Source organism: Lissotriton vulgaris, chromosome 12 (assembly GCF_964263255.1).
Source record: "Lissotriton vulgaris chromosome 12, aLisVul1.2, whole genome shotgun sequence".
Lineage (NCBI taxonomy): Eukaryota > Metazoa > Chordata > Amphibia > Caudata > Salamandridae > Lissotriton > Lissotriton vulgaris.
Window position 1 is genome coordinate 762,913,602 of NC_141700.1, and position 7,062 is coordinate 762,920,663.

At 49.6% G+C, this 7,062-nt stretch overlaps 1 protein-coding gene across 1 annotated transcript in view; it reads right to left on the reverse strand.

The window, feature by feature from the left end:
• LOC147678618 (protein mono-ADP-ribosyltransferase TIPARP-like) overlaps positions 1–6,035 on the reverse strand; it is a 68,445-nt gene extending 62,410 nt beyond the window's left edge. Inside the window, exon 1 of the mRNA XM_086946075.1 lies at positions 5,703–6,035. The gene's annotated coding sequence lies outside the window, so the exon portion shown is untranslated. The remainder of the gene's footprint in view (positions 1–5,702) is intronic.
• Between the last annotated feature and the right edge of the window lie 1,027 nt (positions 6,036–7,062).

A 7,062-nucleotide genomic window follows, 5' to 3' on the forward strand; every position in this document is an offset into this window, starting at 1 on the left:
AAACATTCCATCAGGCAATATTGTGCCCACGGTATTCTTGTGCTGCGCGGATTGGCTGAGCCGTGCCGTGACCCCAGGGCTGGAGTCCCTGCAGGGCACAGCAGCTGAGCTGGCGGGTAAGCCGTGCCAACACCTGCTGGCACCGAGGCGGGCTCTCAGCAGCTCCACGAGTCGCTGCACCCACCGGATGTACAACACCAGCGTCGAACACAACACCCCATCCCCCTGCGAGCGAGAGCAGCAGACCGGATATCCGGCCCGCAGCATGGAGGGGCAGGGCCCAGGCAGAGGCCTGCTGCTATCGGGCCGCCGAGCTCTCCTAAAAAGGGCAAACGGACTGTGATTGCCGGGCACCTTTGAGACACGCCGTCTGCATTACAAAGCGCGCAGCCGGGCCCCCGTAGGAGCGCGGACTGGACCTGCGGCCACCCCGGGGTTACCCGCACTGGGGCCATTTCACGAGCAGCATCACCAGAAGCCAAATGACCACCAGTGGTTCCAGAGGGAAAGACATGCCGACTCGGATCGGGAGGGGGTAGTCCACAGCAAATGACCAAGATTTCGGTAATGAGAAGTGGACATTAGTGCGGAAACGCCAATTTCCAACGTTAATCCACGTTGGAGGTAATTGTGAGCCCCAAAAGTAATAATACTGTAATTTCAAGGACGGATGCAGAATCACCGAGGAGGGTCCGAACCTCCAGTAGTTTGGGAAGATTCCTAGATGACAGTAGCGCGACAGGGGCCCTGTAACGACCCCTCTCCCTCTAGTCTGTAGTACTGACTTGCACGGGGTCTGCAGTGTAATCTGAAAGGTGCAGGGTTGGCAATGCCACGGTGTGCTCCGAACAGGTGTAGTTCGCAGCTTGCATTTGTTTTCACCTTCGTAACATCCGGAGGTTTTCTGTTCAAGTCCAAACGAAAAACTTGGAACCAAGAACAATTTCCCGCATCGGCCCCAATTCCACAGGGTCACCACGGGATGATGTCACATACGATTGTGAGGTCGTGGTACCCCCGCCAGCCCCCCTAGAGACCTCAAGGGTCTCCCAGCAGGTGAGAGCAGCTCCCCCAGTCCCTCTTCTTTGCATCCTGATGCAAGAAGATTTCATTTATCTTTATTAACTACAGGAACTAGAATGGAAAAAAGCATTGCAAGAACGTAGGTGAACTACTCACGCCTGAGCTGGAACAACTGGAAATGTCTGCCCTGGGCCAGCAACTCAGACCGGATCACTAATGAGTGAGGAATCGCAGCTGACCCGGGCCAACCTGAGAACTCTGGGTTAGGTGAGCCTCTAACAGCACCCAAGGGACAGCTGGAGATCTTTGTATCGGGGAACTACTCACACCAGATGTGAGACAACCTGGGCTCTCTGTACTGGGGGGCTAACCCCACCCTGACGCGAGACAACCTGAGACCTCTGTACGGGGAAGCTACTTATCCCAGACATGAGACAACCTGCGATCTCTGTACTGAGGAGCTACTCCCACCCAACGCGAGACAACCTGCGATCTCTGTACTGAGGAGCTACTCCCACCCAACGCGAGACAACCTGCGATCTCTGTACTGAGGAGCTACTCCCACCCAACACAACACAACCAGAGATCTCTGTACTGAGGGGCTACTCCCACCCAACACGAGACAACCTGCGATCTCTGTACTGAGGAGCTACTCCCACCCAACGCGAGACAACCTGCGATCTCTGTACTGAGGAGCTACTCCCACCCAACGCGAGACAACCTGCGATCTCTGTACTGAGGAGCTACTCCCACCCAACACGAGACAACCAGAGATCTCTGTACTGAGGGGCTACTCCCACCCAACACGAGACAACCTGCGATCTGATCTCTGTACTGAGGAGCTACTCCCACCCAACACAACACAACCAGAGATCTCTGTACTGAGGAGCTACTCCCACCCAACACAAGACAACCTGCGATCTCTGTACTGAGGAGCTACTCCCACCCAACACAAGACAACCTGCGATCTCTGTACTGAGGAGCTACTCCCACCCAACGCGAGACAACCAGAGATCTCTGTACTGAGGGGCTACTCCCACCCAACACGAGACAACCTGCGATCTCTGTACTGAGGAGCTACTCCCACCCAACGCGAGACAACCTGCGATCTCTGTACTGAGGAGCTACTCCCACCCAACGCGAGACAACCTGCGATCTCTGTACTGAGGAGCTACTCCCACCCAACACGAGACAACCAGAGATCTCTGTACTGAGGAGCTACTCCCACCCAACACAACACAACCAGAGATCTCTGTACTGGGGAGCTAACCCCACCCTGACGGAAGACAACCAGAGATCTCAGTATTCGGTGAGCTTTTAACACCACCCAAGAGACAACTTGAAATCTTTTCATCGGGTGACAAACTCACACCAGATGTGAGACAACCTGGGATCTCTGTATTGGGGAGCTACACCTACCCGACGCGAGACAACATGGAATCACTGTATGGGGAGCTACACCTACCCGACGCGAGACAACCTGGGATCCCGGTATTGGGGAGCTACACCTACCTGACGCGAGACAACATGGAATCACTGTAGGGGGAGCTACACCTACCCGACGCGAGACAACCTGGGATCTCTGTATTGGGGAGCTACACCTACCCGACGCAAGACAACATGGGATCTCTGTATTGGGGAGCTACTCCTACCACACGCAAGACCACCTGGGCTTTCTGCATTGGGGAGCTACACCTACCCGACGCGAGACAACATGGGATCTCTGTATTGGGGAGCTAATCCTACCACACGCAAGACCACCTGGGATTTCTGCATTGGGGAGCTACTCGTACCCAATGCCAGACAACCTGGGATCTCTGTATTGGGGAGCTAATCCTACCACACGCAAGACCACCTGGGATTTCTGCATTGGGGAGCTACTCCTACCCAACAAAAGACAATCTGGGATCTGTTTTGCAGAGCTACTCGAACCGGAATCGAGACAACCTGAGATCTTTGCATTGAGGAGCTGCCCCTACCAGACACAAGCCAATCTGAGGTCTCTGTATTGGGGACCTTCTCCTCCCAGACGCAACACAATCGGAGGTCTCCACACTGAAGAGCTACTCCTACCTGATGGGAAACAACATGAGATATCGGTGTCGGGGGAACTACTCATGCCCGACTAGAGACAACCTGGGATCTCTGTATTGGGGAGCTACTCATCCCCGATGAGAGACAACCCGAGATCCCCGTGAGTTACATCTGACAGTGGACAGCCTGAGAGCTCCTTATTTGGTGATATACTCAGCCCACCAATATCTCTGCTTTGGGTGACCAACTTATACCTGAAATCTCTGTATTGGGTGCACCAACCCCAACACCACGAAACATCTTCAGGTCTCTATCTAGGGCGAGTTACTCCAACACCCACAAAAAATATTCAAGTCTGTATCTAGGACGAGTTACTCCAAAACCCTCGAAACATCTTCAGGTCTCTATCTAGGGCGAGTTACTCCAATGCCCACAAAACATCTTCAAGTCTCTATCTAGGGCGAGTTACTCCAACACCCACAAAAAATATTCAAGTCTGTATCTAGGACGAGTTACTCCAAAACCCTCGAAACATCTTCTAGTCTCTATCTAGGGCGAGTTACTCCAACACCACGAAACATCTTCTAGTCTCTATCTAGGGCGAGTTACTCCAATGCCCACAAAACATCTTCAAGTCTCTATCTAGGGCGAGTTACTCCAACACCCGCAAAACATCTTCTAGTCTCTATCTAGGGCGAGTTACTCCAATGCCCACAAAACATCTTCAAGTCTATCTAGGGCGAGTTATTCCGACACCCACAAAACATCTTCAAGTCTCTATCTAGGGCAAGTTACTCCAACACCCACAAAACATCTTCAAGTCTCTATCTAGGGCAAGTTACTCCAACACCCGCAAAACATCTTCTAGTCTCTATCTAGGGCGAGTTACTCCAACACCCACAAAACATCTTCAAGTCTATCTAGGGCGAGTTACTCCGACACCCACGAAACATCTTTAAGTCTCTATCTAGGGCAAGTTACTCCAACACCCACAAAACATCTTCAAGTCTCTATCTAGGGCAAGTTACTCCAACACCCGCAAAACATCTTCTAGCCTCTATCTAGGGCGAGTTACTCCAACACCCTCAAAACATCTTCTAGTCTCTATCTAGGGCAAGTTACTCCGACACCCACAAAACATATTCAAGTCTCTTTTAAGGGGAGTTACTCAGACCAACCCATGGAACACCCTGAGATATCTGTATTTGCTGAGCTTCTCTCACCGCCAGTGGGACAACTTGGTATCTGTACATTAGATGAGCAGCTCACATCCAACATGGGGCAACTTAAGATCTCTTCTCAACCCCTCCGCTGCTAATCGCTCAGATCACCACAACCAACTTTAAACAGTAAGCGCCTAGAGGCAATAACTTTGGTGGCCACATGCGCTCTTTGACGCTCTAGCTGCATATCTGGTCTGTGAAATAGCGCGGGGTTATGACAGGGCCTAGAAGCCTGCATGCTACAGATAAGATTACCCTTCCTTTCCCACGCATCCGTCTGCATCTGGCATAATATGGTGTATCGGGCGGTAATAAGAATAACTTGCTTAGTATCACAATTATTGATACAGCTTTGTCATTTCCAACAGACTAGCTTGTTTAAAAGCAGATATTTGCATTAGCAATGCCCTTTACCCACTGGATTAGTTGGGCAGGTGTCTCAGTGGTAAGTCATGCTGGTGGCATAAGAGTTCACTAAATAGAATCAGCGAAAGGCGAACAGCCATACTAATCATCCGAGACCAATAAAAGGAGCTTATACAGCTTCACAAAACCAAGCAGATGAAATAAAATACATAAAGAAGCAAAATGTAAAACTATATTTTTATTAAATGTTCTGTAAACGTGAAGGAATTTGGTAGGAAGGCTGAAAATGAAGTAAGTAGCCTTCACATGCATTTTTTTTATTTGTTTGTGAATTAAATAAAATATTTAATAATGTGTGTATTTGTTTCATGAATGTTTGTTTCTGTATTTTTTAAATATTGTTTTGAGGCAGAAATCCTTAAAAAAGCTTAGGCCGGGATCCAGTAGTTACTCAGTGGGGGTCCCTGGCTTCCAGTATAGACTCAGTTGGGGTCTGCAAAAGGTTAAGAGCGGCTGGTATAGACATTAACCCGATAACTCCTCCCATCGTGCTCCAATTCCCCGATTTTTAGGCTAAAACCAAACCCCAGTCTCAGGTACAGCTAGCCACTCTGTCATCGGGCTACCCACAAGTTGCGCTTAATATCGGCAGCAGGTGCCTTAACCCACTGTGCTTCACAACTAGGATGGCTTCAACGCATGACACATACAGGGCTACGTAACAGGTGCATTGACGAACTGCGCAATACATTTCAGACTAGTGAACAGTCCACATTCTGTACTCCTCACTCGCAGGGGAGGATGGAGGGGGGATTTTAAAAGAAATTAGAACATTCAGGTAAAATTCTGCATCCCCTCCCCCAATCCCACAGATAAGAGTGAAAGATCATATTATTTTCTCCTACACTTTCAGTGAAACTTTAAAACCCTCAACTTTAGTAAACCACCCCACCCCCAACAGTACCCACACATTTAATATTTACAGGCCCAATGTTCTCAGCCCCATGTCGGCGTCACTCTTTCGAAGAAAAGTTTCCATCCCCCCTTAAAACTAACCTTCCCTCTCTTGTCCGCCTCCGCCTCGATCTTCTTTTTCTCGCGGAGCTGCCACCGTGTGCAGCCCCAAAGTTTAGCAGCCAAGGCGCGCGCACCCGTGTCGCCCCCTTTTTCACTCGGTGTCCGTAGGTGTCAGAAGTCCCCCAACTTTTTTCCTCGTAAATTTCACCCGAAGGCCGCGAGGAGAGGCAAAGTTCCTGGGAGTCCTGCTGTCCGACGGCTGCTGCGTGTGGCCGGCCTCAGTCTGCCCCGGCCTCTTCCCTCCCTCCCTGGCCCCGACACTTCCTGGCCTCCCTGGAGCCTCTGGTCACAGCCCTCCTCTGCCTCCACCCTCCGGCCTTCGGTTTATGAAGTTAAGTCCGCCCCATGCCCGGCTCCACCCCTTTCTCTTCTCTGATCTTTGCCAGGCTGAGTCAGTCACATAGCAGGCAACAACCAGGAAGGCAGCCAGGCCAGGTGCTCGGCGGGAGCCTTTTCCTCAGAACTCACCCCTCCCTGTCGCCTTTCGGTTTCCTTTCGACTAGTTTTTTGCCCTGTCATGTCCAATCTGCTTTTGTGTTTTTAAAGGTTAAGGTTTCAGCCCGGCTGGCATTTTGCAGCTACGGTTGTGTTATGCTTATGTCGCTGAAATCATGCGTAACCAAGGACCTGCCACGTTTCTCAGAGAAAATTACCGGCCGTTTGTTCACGTTTTAATATTATGTGCAAGCCGGGGCATGATAATTTAATAGAACTTTGCAAAATCGTTTATTTTTATTTTTTTTAATTGCTTTTCAGTTTTTGTTTACTCTAATTTTCAACCAGGACTCGTTCAGGAAGCTCTGGAACACATCTTAAAAGGATTTCCTATATTTACTGTTTAAGTTGTATACTGATATTCTGAAAACATACCCGTTTTAGGTGATTTTCCAAATTTTTGTACTGGTCGGGACCCTAAAATACTTGTCACTCTGGTAAAAAAAAAAAAAAAAAAACCTACGCTACTGAGTACATTGATATAGAACTCTAGTGCCTAAGGGCAAAATATCTAGGACAGATCTATTCTCACAGATTATACTTTTCTATCAGGACCCTGAGTTATGGGGTCAAGGCAAGGAAGGCACAAGTAGAATTAGCTTAAAATAGAACATTTTGCTATTAAATTCAGTGTCTGGTGGTATCTAGGAATGAGACCAGTCCCCTAATGTCTAAAAAGTCTACCGTACAGGGAACTAGCTATAAAGAGAGATAGCTAACAGGTCAGAGATCTAGAGAGACAGAAGGGTTATCTGCCCTGGGAGATCCACAACCTGAGAGAGGCGTCGGTGTCCCAAGTCAGATATTCGGCTAGCCGGAGACCAGACCACGCTCAATGCCAGGC